This window comes from Mus caroli, unplaced genomic scaffold, assembly GCF_978045245.1.
Source record: "Mus caroli unplaced genomic scaffold, Mus_caroli_1 scaffold_17, whole genome shotgun sequence".
NCBI lineage: Eukaryota > Metazoa > Chordata > Mammalia > Rodentia > Muridae > Mus > Mus caroli.
The window spans coordinates 10,739,436-10,755,678 of record NW_028227272.1 but is presented as its reverse complement, the minus strand read 5'-3'; the positions used below and the strand labels follow the sequence as shown (position 1 = coordinate 10,755,678).

General features: G+C 36.9%; 3 long non-coding RNA genes across 3 annotated transcripts; all 3 read left to right on the top strand.

Annotated features, from left to right (window-relative positions):
- The first annotated feature begins 3,864 nt into the window (after nucleotides 1–3,864).
- Nucleotides 3,865–5,210, top strand: LOC147000584 (uncharacterized). Its single transcript, XR_015045728.1, has 2 exons — nucleotides 3,865–4,019; nucleotides 4,477–5,210. It is a non-coding gene; the product is annotated as an uncharacterized LOC147000584 (long non-coding RNA).
- Nucleotides 5,211–9,140: 3,930 nt separating this feature from the next.
- On the top strand, nucleotides 9,141–10,486 carry LOC147000583 (uncharacterized). Its single transcript, XR_015045727.1, has 2 exons — nucleotides 9,141–9,295; nucleotides 9,753–10,486. It is a non-coding gene; the product is annotated as an uncharacterized LOC147000583 (long non-coding RNA).
- A 3,930-nt stretch (nucleotides 10,487–14,416) lies between these two features.
- LOC147000582 (uncharacterized) lies at nucleotides 14,417–15,762 on the top strand. The gene is made up of 2 exons (XR_015045744.1): nucleotides 14,417–14,571; nucleotides 15,029–15,762. It is a non-coding gene; the product is annotated as an uncharacterized LOC147000582 (long non-coding RNA).
- Nucleotides 15,763–16,243: the final 481 nt, after the last annotated feature.

Genomic DNA, 16,243 nt, shown 5'->3' with positions numbered 1-16,243 from the left:
TACCTGGTTCATGTAGGTCATGGGCCGGCTTACAACAGATTGGTGCCCTGAACCAGGGATCTTGGAAATGGCGGGAAAACACTGAGGGAATCACTATCTTGTGTGGAGCTCCACTAGAAGGAAAGAAAAAAGAAGATTGTATCGGGCACAGTGAGCAACAGGTATTTATGCTAGCACTAGTTTTAAACGTCATTTTTTAAAGTGTTGCTGGAGGTGTGGTAGGATACGGGCTAAGTTTGGAACAGTGCTAACCCAGTGCTGGATCCACTTAGGTTAGCAGCGTATGGAACTAGAAACTTCGAATCAGGTGGTTGTCCACAGCTTTCAAGAGCTGCTTCAGGCGAGAGGAATAGGTTTTAAAATAATAAATCAGGCGGTTGTCTGTAGTCAAGAACTGCATCAGGCTAGAGGAATAAGATTTAAAAAATAAAATAAAATAAAATAAAATAAAATAAAGGAAAATGGATTTTGAAATTCTCCCAGAGACAGAGAGAAATCAGGGGATGCCCTGTGTTATTCTTTCTGGCCCCTACACCAGAAGTTCTCTGCCCTCTTTGTGTTGTCTAATGTCTGGTGCACCAATACATTTATGTGTCAATCCATGTGTGTTTTGTTTCGTTGTCTGAATGACTGAATGTTCTGTGTTTCATGTTGGAAAATAAAAAATGGCTAAGACTTTATCTGCTGGTTCAGCAAAGCCCGAGAGTGGCCCACACTTTAGCCAAGAATCAGGCACAGCAGGGGAGCCACTGCTGAAAAAAACTGCTTTTAAAGAAAAGGAGTCTGCAGCTTCTTAGTTTTAAGGCAAAAAAGCTGTTAGTTGGTTTTTTCCTAGAAAATTGTCTGCAATCGTGATTATTGTGCTTAGCAAATGACAAAGTGCTTTTTCACCTCATAAATATAGCTAGAAAAATTAAAATTCTTTGATTGGTCTAAATTTATAAGATTCCTGTAGCCACTTAATTTGTTTTTTTTTTACTGGTCTTAAAGGTATAATATGTTCTGCGTGTCTTCATCATAGAATATTAACTTGTAAATTATTGGGTATGATTTAAAAGGTGTAACGTTGGTAGCAAGACAGCTTTACATTGGTAACTCGGGGTTGGAGTCTTTAAACATGTGGCATAAAGCAGGCCAAAAAACTAGGCCTCTAAGGATACTTATAGTTGAGATAATATTTAATGTGATTGTTATCCTAAAAGGTAGACTTAAAGATAAGATTTAAACCAATGTCTCTTTAATGAAGCATTAAAATTTGCACTGTCGTGCATTCATAGGTATAAATTGGCAGCCAAACTTTGTAACATGATAGTAATGCTTCTTAATATTGATTTTAAAAATTGGGTTTTGCTTTCCCAAAGTTGTAGTTATAGTCTAATATTGCAAAAGAAACTTAAAAATTCTAAAATCTGTCCTCATGGCAAGAGGAACAAAGCTCAGAGCAGCCTCTGTGGGGCTTGTGTGACTTTCTTTGTTTTGCAAAAGGTGCCTAAGGAAGTTTTTGAAACTTGCCTCTCCCTGCCTCCAGGGGAATTTTCTTTTAGCTAAAAGAACACTGTTGCAGATCTATCCAGATGTTGTTCTAAATAAAGTTCAAATTCAAAGTTTATAAAGGGTCAATCAGACTGTAGAACTTATAAAGGCATTACAATCTGGCTTGCCTACTTCATGTAATGTTATTATAGACTTAAAAGTTTGTTTTTTCCTTTGCATTCTGATAATCATAAAGGGTTTGCTTCTAGTGAACTGGTGATCACTGGAAAATTTTGCCTCTAGGTATGGCTAATATAGCTTTACATTATGTAAGAAAAAATTTTATTGTCTCTGCTTCTATACAAGAAGCTAAGAGTTTGAATCTTTCAGTGTATATTGTTTCCTAAGTGGAAAGTATTTTATTAGCTAATGCCTCTCAAGAGAAGTTTATTTCAAATCTTTGCTCTCACACAATAAGCTTTAAAATTCTGGGGAGTAGCTGCTCCAGAAAAGATTCAGAGGCAATATCTTTATAATATTTAGGGTTTTAGTTATACTAGAAAATTGTGGTACAGAAAATCTAAGAATGAAAAATTGATTTGCTTCAAAATTTTATTTTCAAAAGCTTCCAAGAGATGTTAATTGGCTAAGGCCTCACCTTAAGGTCTTAAAGTGACTTAAACCTTTGTCGGATGTTATCTTGAGAGACACAAATTAACTGGTAAAGAACAAAAAGCTTTCCAGAAAATAAAGAAACCTTTTATAATTGTTATCAATTATAATCAATGGTAATTAAATATTAGCCGCTTATTTTAGTTATGGTTATTAAATGTGCCCACAGCAATTCTTTGGCAAGAGAAAACATTACTGTAAAATCATCTTTCTTTGCCTCAAAGCAAAGTTTTAACATCCTATTAAGGCTGCTGTGGTGCTAATAAAGAATTGTAAGATAAATTCATATATTTTAAAAAACCTATAACAAAAAATTGTCTTAAAAACCTGACAAGTCAGGCGTGGTGGCACATGCCTTTAATCCCATCACTCGGGAGGCAGAGGCAGGCGGATTTCTGAGTTCGAGGCCAGCCTGGTCTACAAAGTGAGCTCCAGGACAGCCAGGACTATACAGAGAAACCCTGTCTCAAAAACCAAAAAAAAAAAAAAAAAAAAAAAAGAAAAAAAAAGAAAAGAAAAAAAAAACCCTGACAAAGTGTCTGTTCCTTGTTCCAAACAGCAATTAAATTGGTTATTGCAGAATATTGATATCTGGCCTATTGCATATCATCCTTTTAAATAAAATTGATAATCACTATCCTAAAGATAAGTTAAAAATTGTTTTTATGCATGCTTTTGTACCTTCCATAAATTCATTCATGCATGCTTTCCATTTACTGTGTTTAAAAACAGCCCATCTATGGGAGAAAAGTATATGTGAATTGGATCACAGGCTTATTCTTTTGAGTTTCCTCCTGCTTCAGCACAGATAATTAAATTGTGTGCTGCAGATGGTGTTTTAAAATATTGAATAATCAAGCTTTAATTTGTATATTTATCAATATATTTCTCAGAGCTTACAATTGCTTTAAATTGTTCATCCCTCAGATACTATAAATTCTCAAATTTATAGTTTGGTTTATGCATATATAACTCCTAAGAAAAAATGCTGCTCTTTTTAGAAGACTGTTTTTGGACATTTAATAAATTGTTCTAGATTACCTGGACCCTGGTAATCTACTTAATCTACTGGTAATACTTAAGACCCCTTAAGGAAATGCCATGCTGGATTTATATCTCAGGCAAATTACAGGCCTTACATAAGAATAATGTCATCCTTTATATATTCAAAACAGTAATGGCTTGGGATAATATTTTGGTATTTTTAGAGAATGTGCATGTCAAATTGAAAAAAGTTTGTTCTTGGTGTCCTCAGATTCTACCTGTTTCCACATAATGGTGTTAATTCTTAAGGACTTATACTTAATCAATTGCTGCAAATGAATACTCTTATTTCTGATTAATAAATAAATTATGCACATGTGACTATTCATAACTTTTCAAGCCTTCTAGTTACAACCACTCTTCAAGAGAAACAACTGAAAGTGTAATTAGTCACTGCCCATGTTATATTAAAACTGACTATAACAGTCAAGTACTTGAGATGTTTTGTCAACAATTTAGTAATTCTCAAAGACAAGGTATTAAACTATAGCTTCTTAAAAAACAAAGAAGGGGAGGAATTATATCCCCATGCACATTATTTATATCATATTTTTATTTTAAGAATTTTGAAATTTGGATGTCAAAGAACTTAATAAATGCCTTATAGTATCTTAAAACTAGACATAATCATGTCTAGGTGAGATGAAAAGGATCTACTTATTGGCATATGGCTTGATCCTGAACAGCTACCCTATTGGGGAAAGGGGCAAGCTTAGGTTCTCTCCACAGAATGCTGCAGAAGCATGACAACTGTCAGAAGGATTCGTGTAACAAGCTGACCTGTGAGTTCACTGAGTGCCCTGACTGTGGTGACAAGAAAGCTGAATTGGGTATATGTTTTTGACCCACCTTTGCTTGCCTTTGTCCCAGATTGGACAAGATAAGGTGCCTTGCTTCAAGCTTATTAACCTTATGGGACATAGAACATTAGAGACTGTGGAATCTGACTTAGAAAGATTAGTCATAAGAAAGAGTTATAATGATTCTTCTCTTTCCTTCGATGTGACCAGTTATTCTAACTCAATCTTGGACTGGTCTAGTAATAATTTCAATATTAGAGATTCCTATTGAAGATAGCTAAAAGTCTTAATTACCTAGCAGAGTTAACTTGGAACTTATCCTATTTACATGAGAAATAGCCTTTCTGCTAATTCTCAAAGCCAGCTCCCCCACACCTGGAGGTCTGAGCTTCATCTTTGCTAATTTGCAACTGAATAAAGTACCTGGGCTTCCACAAAGAAGCTTTTATCCTGCTGCTTTTCAACTATCTCAACTTTGTTTTTCAAGCAGGTCCATCTCTCCTTATGGCCTGAATTCAGCAAGCATGCATCCTCGCCTCCCGCAAGCGCAGATGGCAGAAAATCATCAATATGAAGAAGCATATTAAGCATATATTGTGGCTTTGGTCTGATTTGGGAACAAGGTGTGCTATGAGGGCCAGACAGCCAATGACAGGCAACCAGATTTCAGAGCCATATCAATCTAAGACAGAGGTATATGCCAAGAGGCCGTGGTTTGTTAATAATACACCACAGAGCCATGTTTGTGCAAAATAAACACAAACAAGCTGCATATATTCTCCTTGATGGATAAGAATGGCTCGGGAAAATCTGAGATTTCCTAGGCTAGGCGCAGCCGCCAGCCTAGGAAATCTCCCAGGCAGGACTATGGAGCATAAATAAATTTTATGTCTCTGTCCAGCTATTTTTATTATATAATCAGGGAGGAGATGTAGCCTCCCCCAGCCTTGAGCAGGCTGATTCAGACTTTGACCTTGCTGCCACTGAGAATGAGTTCACCTGTGGTGGAGCCTTCCGACCTAGACGGCTCTATTGTTCTGTCACCTGCCACTGCTCTTCTCCAAGACACTGCTACCTGCTGAGAGGCTATTCCAGAGAAGGCATCTGGCAGATCCACCTACAGGCTGGCAGCAGGCATCAAGAATGGATTGGCGGGGGATGGGCCTTCCCCCTTTATAAGCACAGACTCTTAGTAAACTTTGGGCCTTGATGAGAGAAAAATTGTCTTGGCTTCATTATCTTTTCTTGCAGTCTAGTCTCTTTCAGCCCCAGCCTGCCTCTCAGGTGTACCTGGTTCATGTAGGTCATGGGCCGGCTTACAACAGATTGGTGCCCTGAACCAGGGATCTTGGAAATGGCGGGAAAACACTGAGGGAATCACTATCTTGTGTGGAGCTCCACTAGAAGGAAAGAAAAAAGAAGATTGTATCGGGCACAGTGAGCAACAGGTATTTATGCTAGCACTAGTTTTAAACGTCATTTTTTAAAGTGTTGCTGGAGGTGTGGTAGGATACGGGCTAAGTTTGGAACAGTGCTAACCCAGTGCTGGATCCACTTAGGTTAGCAGCGTATGGAACTAGAAACTTCGAATCAGGTGGTTGTCCACAGCTTTCAAGAGCTGCTTCAGGCGAGAGGAATAGGTTTTAAAATAATAAATCAGGCGGTTGTCTGTAGTCAAGAACTGCATCAGGCTAGAGGAATAAGATTTAAAAAATAAAATAAAATAAAATAAAATAAAATAAAGGAAAATGGATTTTGAAATTCTCCCAGAGACAGAGAGAAATCAGGGGATGCCCTGTGTTATTCTTTCTGGCCCCTACACCAGAAGTTCTCTGCCCTCTTTGTGTTGTCTAATGTCTGGTGCACCAATACATTTATGTGTCAATCCATGTGTGTTTTGTTTCGTTGTCTGAATGACTGAATGTTCTGTGTTTCATGTTGGAAAATAAAAAATGGCTAAGACTTTATCTGCTGGTTCAGCAAAGCCCGAGAGTGGCCCACACTTTAGCCAAGAATCAGGCACAGCAGGGGAGCCACTGCTGAAAAAAACTGCTTTTAAAGAAAAGGAGTCTGCAGCTTCTTAGTTTTAAGGCAAAAAAGCTGTTAGTTGGTTTTTTCCTAGAAAATTGTCTGCAATCGTGATTATTGTGCTTAGCAAATGACAAAGTGCTTTTTCACCTCATAAATATAGCTAGAAAAATTAAAATTCTTTGATTGGTCTAAATTTATAAGATTCCTGTAGCCACTTAATTTGTTTTTTTTTTACTGGTCTTAAAGGTATAATATGTTCTGCGTGTCTTCATCATAGAATATTAACTTGTAAATTATTGGGTATGATTTAAAAGGTGTAACGTTGGTAGCAAGACAGCTTTACATTGGTAACTCGGGGTTGGAGTCTTTAAACATGTGGCATAAAGCAGGCCAAAAAACTAGGCCTCTAAGGATACTTATAGTTGAGATAATATTTAATGTGATTGTTATCCTAAAAGGTAGACTTAAAGATAAGATTTAAACCAATGTCTCTTTAATGAAGCATTAAAATTTGCACTGTCGTGCATTCATAGGTATAAATTGGCAGCCAAACTTTGTAACATGATAGTAATGCTTCTTAATATTGATTTTAAAAATTGGGTTTTGCTTTCCCAAAGTTGTAGTTATAGTCTAATATTGCAAAAGAAACTTAAAAATTCTAAAATCTGTCCTCATGGCAAGAGGAACAAAGCTCAGAGCAGCCTCTGTGGGGCTTGTGTGACTTTCTTTGTTTTGCAAAAGGTGCCTAAGGAAGTTTTTGAAACTTGCCTCTCCCTGCCTCCAGGGGAATTTTCTTTTAGCTAAAAGAACACTGTTGCAGATCTATCCAGATGTTGTTCTAAATAAAGTTCAAATTCAAAGTTTATAAAGGGTCAATCAGACTGTAGAACTTATAAAGGCATTACAATCTGGCTTGCCTACTTCATGTAATGTTATTATAGACTTAAAAGTTTGTTTTTTCCTTTGCATTCTGATAATCATAAAGGGTTTGCTTCTAGTGAACTGGTGATCACTGGAAAATTTTGCCTCTAGGTATGGCTAATATAGCTTTACATTATGTAAGAAAAAATTTTATTGTCTCTGCTTCTATACAAGAAGCTAAGAGTTTGAATCTTTCAGTGTATATTGTTTCCTAAGTGGAAAGTATTTTATTAGCTAATGCCTCTCAAGAGAAGTTTATTTCAAATCTTTGCTCTCACACAATAAGCTTTAAAATTCTGGGGAGTAGCTGCTCCAGAAAAGATTCAGAGGCAATATCTTTATAATATTTAGGGTTTTAGTTATACTAGAAAATTGTGGTACAGAAAATCTAAGAATGAAAAATTGATTTGCTTCAAAATTTTATTTTCAAAAGCTTCCAAGAGATGTTAATTGGCTAAGGCCTCACCTTAAGGTCTTAAAGTGACTTAAACCTTTGTCGGATGTTATCTTGAGAGACACAAATTAACTGGTAAAGAACAAAAAGCTTTCCAGAAAATAAAGAAACCTTTTATAATTGTTATCAATTATAATCAATGGTAATTAAATATTAGCCGCTTATTTTAGTTATGGTTATTAAATGTGCCCACAGCAATTCTTTGGCAAGAGAAAACATTACTGTAAAATCATCTTTCTTTGCCTCAAAGCAAAGTTTTAACATCCTATTAAGGCTGCTGTGGTGCTAATAAAGAATTGTAAGATAAATTCATATATTTTAAAAAACCTATAACAAAAAATTGTCTTAAAAACCTGACAAGTCAGGCGTGGTGGCACATGCCTTTAATCCCATCACTCGGGAGGCAGAGGCAGGCGGATTTCTGAGTTCGAGGCCAGCCTGGTCTACAAAGTGAGCTCCAGGACAGCCAGGACTATACAGAGAAACCCTGTCTCAAAAACCAAAAAAAAAAAAAAAAAAAAAAAAGAAAAAAAAAGAAAAGAAAAAAAAAACCCTGACAAAGTGTCTGTTCCTTGTTCCAAACAGCAATTAAATTGGTTATTGCAGAATATTGATATCTGGCCTATTGCATATCATCCTTTTAAATAAAATTGATAATCACTATCCTAAAGATAAGTTAAAAATTGTTTTTATGCATGCTTTTGTACCTTCCATAAATTCATTCATGCATGCTTTCCATTTACTGTGTTTAAAAACAGCCCATCTATGGGAGAAAAGTATATGTGAATTGGATCACAGGCTTATTCTTTTGAGTTTCCTCCTGCTTCAGCACAGATAATTAAATTGTGTGCTGCAGATGGTGTTTTAAAATATTGAATAATCAAGCTTTAATTTGTATATTTATCAATATATTTCTCAGAGCTTACAATTGCTTTAAATTGTTCATCCCTCAGATACTATAAATTCTCAAATTTATAGTTTGGTTTATGCATATATAACTCCTAAGAAAAAATGCTGCTCTTTTTAGAAGACTGTTTTTGGACATTTAATAAATTGTTCTAGATTACCTGGACCCTGGTAATCTACTTAATCTACTGGTAATACTTAAGACCCCTTAAGGAAATGCCATGCTGGATTTATATCTCAGGCAAATTACAGGCCTTACATAAGAATAATGTCATCCTTTATATATTCAAAACAGTAATGGCTTGGGATAATATTTTGGTATTTTTAGAGAATGTGCATGTCAAATTGAAAAAAGTTTGTTCTTGGTGTCCTCAGATTCTACCTGTTTCCACATAATGGTGTTAATTCTTAAGGACTTATACTTAATCAATTGCTGCAAATGAATACTCTTATTTCTGATTAATAAATAAATTATGCACATGTGACTATTCATAACTTTTCAAGCCTTCTAGTTACAACCACTCTTCAAGAGAAACAACTGAAAGTGTAATTAGTCACTGCCCATGTTATATTAAAACTGACTATAACAGTCAAGTACTTGAGATGTTTTGTCAACAATTTAGTAATTCTCAAAGACAAGGTATTAAACTATAGCTTCTTAAAAAACAAAGAAGGGGAGGAATTATATCCCCATGCACATTATTTATATCATATTTTTATTTTAAGAATTTTGAAATTTGGATGTCAAAGAACTTAATAAATGCCTTATAGTATCTTAAAACTAGACATAATCATGTCTAGGTGAGATGAAAAGGATCTACTTATTGGCATATGGCTTGATCCTGAACAGCTACCCTATTGGGGAAAGGGGCAAGCTTAGGTTCTCTCCACAGAATGCTGCAGAAGCATGACAACTGTCAGAAGGATTCGTGTAACAAGCTGACCTGTGAGTTCACTGAGTGCCCTGACTGTGGTGACAAGAAAGCTGAATTGGGTATATGTTTTTGACCCACCTTTGCTTGCCTTTGTCCCAGATTGGACAAGATAAGGTGCCTTGCTTCAAGCTTATTAACCTTATGGGACATAGAACATTAGAGACTGTGGAATCTGACTTAGAAAGATTAGTCATAAGAAAGAGTTATAATGATTCTTCTCTTTCCTTCGATGTGACCAGTTATTCTAACTCAATCTTGGACTGGTCTAGTAATAATTTCAATATTAGAGATTCCTATTGAAGATAGCTAAAAGTCTTAATTACCTAGCAGAGTTAACTTGGAACTTATCCTATTTACATGAGAAATAGCCTTTCTGCTAATTCTCAAAGCCAGCTCCCCCACACCTGGAGGTCTGAGCTTCATCTTTGCTAATTTGCAACTGAATAAAGTACCTGGGCTTCCACAAAGAAGCTTTTATCCTGCTGCTTTTCAACTATCTCAACTTTGTTTTTCAAGCAGGTCCATCTCTCCTTATGGCCTGAATTCAGCAAGCATGCATCCTCGCCTCCCGCAAGCGCAGATGGCAGAAAATCATCAATATGAAGAAGCATATTAAGCATATATTGTGGCTTTGGTCTGATTTGGGAACAAGGTGTGCTATGAGGGCCAGACAGCCAATGACAGGCAACCAGATTTCAGAGCCATATCAATCTAAGACAGAGGTATATGCCAAGAGGCCGTGGTTTGTTAATAATACACCACAGAGCCATGTTTGTGCAAAATAAACACAAACAAGCTGCATATATTCTCCTTGATGGATAAGAATGGCTCGGGAAAATCTGAGATTTCCTAGGCTAGGCGCAGCCGCCAGCCTAGGAAATCTCCCAGGCAGGACTATGGAGCATAAATAAATTTTATGTCTCTGTCCAGCTATTTTTATTATATAATCAGGGAGGAGATGTAGCCTCCCCCAGCCTTGAGCAGGCTGATTCAGACTTTGACCTTGCTGCCACTGAGAATGAGTTCACCTGTGGTGGAGCCTTCCGACCTAGACGGCTCTATTGTTCTGTCACCTGCCACTGCTCTTCTCCAAGACACTGCTACCTGCTGAGAGGCTATTCCAGAGAAGGCATCTGGCAGATCCACCTACAGGCTGGCAGCAGGCATCAAGAATGGATTGGCGGGGGATGGGCCTTCCCCCTTTATAAGCACAGACTCTTAGTAAACTTTGGGCCTTGATGAGAGAAAAATTGTCTTGGCTTCATTATCTTTTCTTGCAGTCTAGTCTCTTTCAGCCCCAGCCTGCCTCTCAGGTGTACCTGGTTCATGTAGGTCATGGGCCGGCTTACAACAGATTGGTGCCCTGAACCAGGGATCTTGGAAATGGCGGGAAAACACTGAGGGAATCACTATCTTGTGTGGAGCTCCACTAGAAGGAAAGAAAAAAGAAGATTGTATCGGGCACAGTGAGCAACAGGTATTTATGCTAGCACTAGTTTTAAACGTCATTTTTTAAAGTGTTGCTGGAGGTGTGGTAGGATACGGGCTAAGTTTGGAACAGTGCTAACCCAGTGCTGGATCCACTTAGGTTAGCAGCGTATGGAACTAGAAACTTCGAATCAGGTGGTTGTCCACAGCTTTCAAGAGCTGCTTCAGGCGAGAGGAATAGGTTTTAAAATAATAAATCAGGCGGTTGTCTGTAGTCAAGAACTGCATCAGGCTAGAGGAATAAGATTTAAAAAATAAAATAAAATAAAATAAAATAAAATAAAGGAAAATGGATTTTGAAATTCTCCCAGAGACAGAGAGAAATCAGGGGATGCCCTGTGTTATTCTTTCTGGCCCCTACACCAGAAGTTCTCTGCCCTCTTTGTGTTGTCTAATGTCTGGTGCACCAATACATTTATGTGTCAATCCATGTGTGTTTTGTTTCGTTGTCTGAATGACTGAATGTTCTGTGTTTCATGTTGGAAAATAAAAAATGGCTAAGACTTTATCTGCTGGTTCAGCAAAGCCCGAGAGTGGCCCACACTTTAGCCAAGAATCAGGCACAGCAGGGGAGCCACTGCTGAAAAAAACTGCTTTTAAAGAAAAGGAGTCTGCAGCTTCTTAGTTTTAAGGCAAAAAAGCTGTTAGTTGGTTTTTTCCTAGAAAATTGTCTGCAATCGTGATTATTGTGCTTAGCAAATGACAAAGTGCTTTTTCACCTCATAAATATAGCTAGAAAAATTAAAATTCTTTGATTGGTCTAAATTTATAAGATTCCTGTAGCCACTTAATTTGTTTTTTTTTTACTGGTCTTAAAGGTATAATATGTTCTGCGTGTCTTCATCATAGAATATTAACTTGTAAATTATTGGGTATGATTTAAAAGGTGTAACGTTGGTAGCAAGACAGCTTTACATTGGTAACTCGGGGTTGGAGTCTTTAAACATGTGGCATAAAGCAGGCCAAAAAACTAGGCCTCTAAGGATACTTATAGTTGAGATAATATTTAATGTGATTGTTATCCTAAAAGGTAGACTTAAAGATAAGATTTAAACCAATGTCTCTTTAATGAAGCATTAAAATTTGCACTGTCGTGCATTCATAGGTATAAATTGGCAGCCAAACTTTGTAACATGATAGTAATGCTTCTTAATATTGATTTTAAAAATTGGGTTTTGCTTTCCCAAAGTTGTAGTTATAGTCTAATATTGCAAAAGAAACTTAAAAATTCTAAAATCTGTCCTCATGGCAAGAGGAACAAAGCTCAGAGCAGCCTCTGTGGGGCTTGTGTGACTTTCTTTGTTTTGCAAAAGGTGCCTAAGGAAGTTTTTGAAACTTGCCTCTCCCTGCCTCCAGGGGAATTTTCTTTTAGCTAAAAGAACACTGTTGCAGATCTATCCAGATGTTGTTCTAAATAAAGTTCAAATTCAAAGTTTATAAAGGGTCAATCAGACTGTAGAACTTATAAAGGCATTACAATCTGGCTTGCCTACTTCATGTAATGTTATTATAGACTTAAAAGTTTGTTTTTTCCTTTGCATTCTGATAATCATAAAGGGTTTGCTTCTAGTGAACTGGTGATCACTGGAAAATTTTGCCTCTAGGTATGGCTAATATAGCTTTACATTATGTAAGAAAAAATTTTATTGTCTCTGCTTCTATACAAGAAGCTAAGAGTTTGAATCTTTCAGTGTATATTGTTTCCTAAGTGGAAAGTATTTTATTAGCTAATGCCTCTCAAGAGAAGTTTATTTCAAATCTTTGCTCTCACACAATAAGCTTTAAAATTCTGGGGAGTAGCTGCTCCAGAAAAGATTCAGAGGCAATATCTTTATAATATTTAGGGTTTTAGTTATACTAGAAAATTGTGGTACAGAAAATCTAAGAATGAAAAATTGATTTGCTTCAAAATTTTATTTTCAAAAGCTTCCAAGAGATGTTAATTGGCTAAGGCCTCACCTTAAGGTCTTAAAGTGACTTAAACCTTTGTCGGATGTTATCTTGAGAGACACAAATTAACTGGTAAAGAACAAAAAGCTTTCCAGAAAATAAAGAAACCTTTTATAATTGTTATCAATTATAATCAATGGTAATTAAATATTAGCCGCTTATTTTAGTTATGGTTATTAAATGTGCCCACAGCAATTCTTTGGCAAGAGAAAACATTACTGTAAAATCATCTTTCTTTGCCTCAAAGCAAAGTTTTAACATCCTATTAAGGCTGCTGTGGTGCTAATAAAGAATTGTAAGATAAATTCATATATTTTAAAAAACCTATAACAAAAAATTGTCTTAAAAACCTGACAAGTCAGGCGTGGTGGCACATGCCTTTAATCCCATCACTCGGGAGGCAGAGGCAGGCGGATTTCTGAGTTCGAGGCCAGCCTGGTCTACAAAGTGAGCTCCAGGACAGCCAGGACTATACAGAGAAACCCTGTCTCAAAAACCAAAAAAAAAAAAAAAAAAAAAAAAGAAAAAAAAAGAAAAGAAAAAAAAAACCCTGACAAAGTGTCTGTTCCTTGTTCCAAACAGCAATTAAATTGGTTATTGCAGAATATTGATATCTGGCCTATTGCATATCATCCTTTTAAATAAAATTGATAATCACTATCCTAAAGATAAGTTAAAAATTGTTTTTATGCATGCTTTTGTACCTTCCATAAATTCATTCATGCATGCTTTCCATTTACTGTGTTTAAAAACAGCCCATCTATGGGAGAAAAGTATATGTGAATTGGATCACAGGCTTATTCTTTTGAGTTTCCTCCTGCTTCAGCACAGATAATTAAATTGTGTGCTGCAGATGGTGTTTTAAAATATTGAATAATCAAGCTTTAATTTGTATATTTATCAATATATTTCTCAGAGCTTACAATTGCTTTAAATTGTTCATCCCTCAGATACTATAAATTCTCAAATTTATAGTTTGGTTTATGCATATATAACTCCTAAGAAAAAATGCTGCTCTTTTTAGAAGACTGTTTTTGGACATTTAATAAATTGTTCTAGATTACCTGGACCCTGGTAATCTACTTAATCTACTGGTAATACTTAAGACCCCTTAAGGAAATGCCATGCTGGATTTATATCTCAGGCAAATTACAGGCCTTACATAAGAATAATGTCATCCTTTATATATTCAAAACAGTAATGGCTTGGGATAATATTTTGGTATTTTTAGAGAATGTGCATGTCAAATTGAAAAAAGTTTGTTCTTGGTGTCCTCAGATTCTACCTGTTTCCACATAATGGTGTTAATTCTTAAGGACTTATACTTAATCAATTGCTGCAAATGAATACTCTTATTTCTGATTAATAAATAAATTATGCACATGTGACTATTCATAACTTTTCAAGCCTTCTAGTTACAACCACTCTTCAAGAGAAACAACTGAAAGTGTAATTAGTCACTGCCCATGTTATATTAAAACTGACTATAACAGTCAAGTACTTGAGATGTTTTGTCAACAATTTAGTAATTCTCAAAGACAAGGTATTAAACTATAGCTTCTTAAAAAACAAAGAAGGGGAGGAATTATATCCCCATGCACATTATTTATATCATATTTTTATTTTAAGAATTTTGAAATTTGGATGTCAAAGAACTTAATAAATGCCTTATAGTATCTTAAAACTAGACATAATCATGTCTAGGTGAGATGAAAAGGATCTACTTATTGGCATATGGCTTGATCCTGAACAGCTACCCTATTGGGGAAAGGGGCAAGCTTAGGTTCTCTCCACAGAATGCTGCAGAAGCATGACAACTGTCAGAAGGATTCGTGTAACAAGCTGACCTGTGAGTTCACTGAGTGCCCTGACTGTGGTGACAAGAAAGCTGAATTGGGTATATGTTTTTGACCCACCTTTGCTTGCCTTTGTCCCAGATTGGACAAGATAAGGTGCCTTGCTTCAAGCTTATTAACCTTATGGGACATAGAACATTAGAGACTGTGGAATCTGACTTAGAAAGATTAGTCATAAGAAAGAGTTATAATGATTCTTCTCTTTCCTTCGATGTGACCAGTTATTCTAACTCAATCTTGGACTGGTCTAGTAATAATTTCAATATTAGAGATTCCTATTGAAGATAGCTAAAAGTCTTAATTACCTAGCAGAGTTAACTTGGAACTTATCCTATTTACATGAGAAATAGCCTTTCTGCTAATTCTCAAAGCCAGCTCCCCCACACCTGGAGGTCTGAGCTTCATCTTTGCTAATTTGCAACTGAATAAAGTACCTGGGCTTCCACAAAGAAGCTTTTATCCTGCTGCTTTTCAACTATCTCAACTTTGTTTTTCAAGCAGGTCCATCTCTCCTTATGGCCTGAATTCAGCAAGCATGCATCCTCGCCTCCCGCAAGCGCAGATGGCAGAAAATCATCAATATGAAGAAGCATATTAAGCATATATTGTGGCTTTGGTCTGATTTGGGAACAAGGTGTGCTATGAGGGCCAGACAGCCAATGACAGGCAACCAGATTTCAGAGCCATATCAATCTAAGACAGAGGTATATGCCAAGAGGCCGTGGTTTGTTAATAATACACCACAGAGCCATGTTTGTGCAAAATAAACACAAACAAGCTGCATATATTCTCCTTGATGGATAAGAATGGCTCGGGAAAATCTGAGATTTCCTAGGCTAGGCGCAGCCGCCAGCCTAGGAAATCTCCCAGGCAGGACTATGGAGCATAAATAAATTTTATGTCTCTGTCCAGCTATTTTTATTATATAATCAGGGAGGAGATGTAGCCTCCCCCAGCCTTGAGCAGGCTGATTCAGACTTTGACCTTGCTGCCACTGAGAATGAGTTCACCTGTGGTGGAGCCTTCCGACCTAGACGGCTCTATTGTTCTGTCACCTGCCACTGCTCTTCTCCAAGACACTGCTACCTGCTGAGAGGCTATTCCAGAGAAGGCATCTGGCAGATCCACCTACAGGCTGGCAGCAGGCATCAAGAATGGATTGGCGGGGGATGGGCCTTCCCCCTTTATAAGCACAGACTCTTAGTAAACTTTGGGCCTTGATGAGAGAAAAATTGTCTTGGCTTCATTATCTTTTCTTGCAGTCTAGTCTCTTTCAGCCCCAGCCTGCCTCTCAGGTGTACCTGGTTCATGTAGGCTTCGGGCTGGCTTACAACAATCATAAAACGGAATTTGTTCTTTTTGTTAGTGTAATTTGTTCTATGACATTTTATACATGTATAAAATGCATTCTGGATACTCTGACTACCCCTGCCAACCCTCAGCCCCCTGAATCCCAACTCCATATTCATATCACTCTGTTTTGTCTTATGACAAAATTCATTGCATTTAACTAGGGTTATGTGACCGTGAGTGTGGAACAATTGGAGCTTGGTGGGCTCACCAACATGTATACAACTGAAGACAGTGGCTGCCCCCTCCTCAGTAGCTGGTAGTACAGCATGGAAGGAGAATACTGCAGTATCACCCTGATAAGTTGATACTTTATCCAGTGTGTTGACAGTTTCAAATGTGAATGATACGGAGCTTATCAGA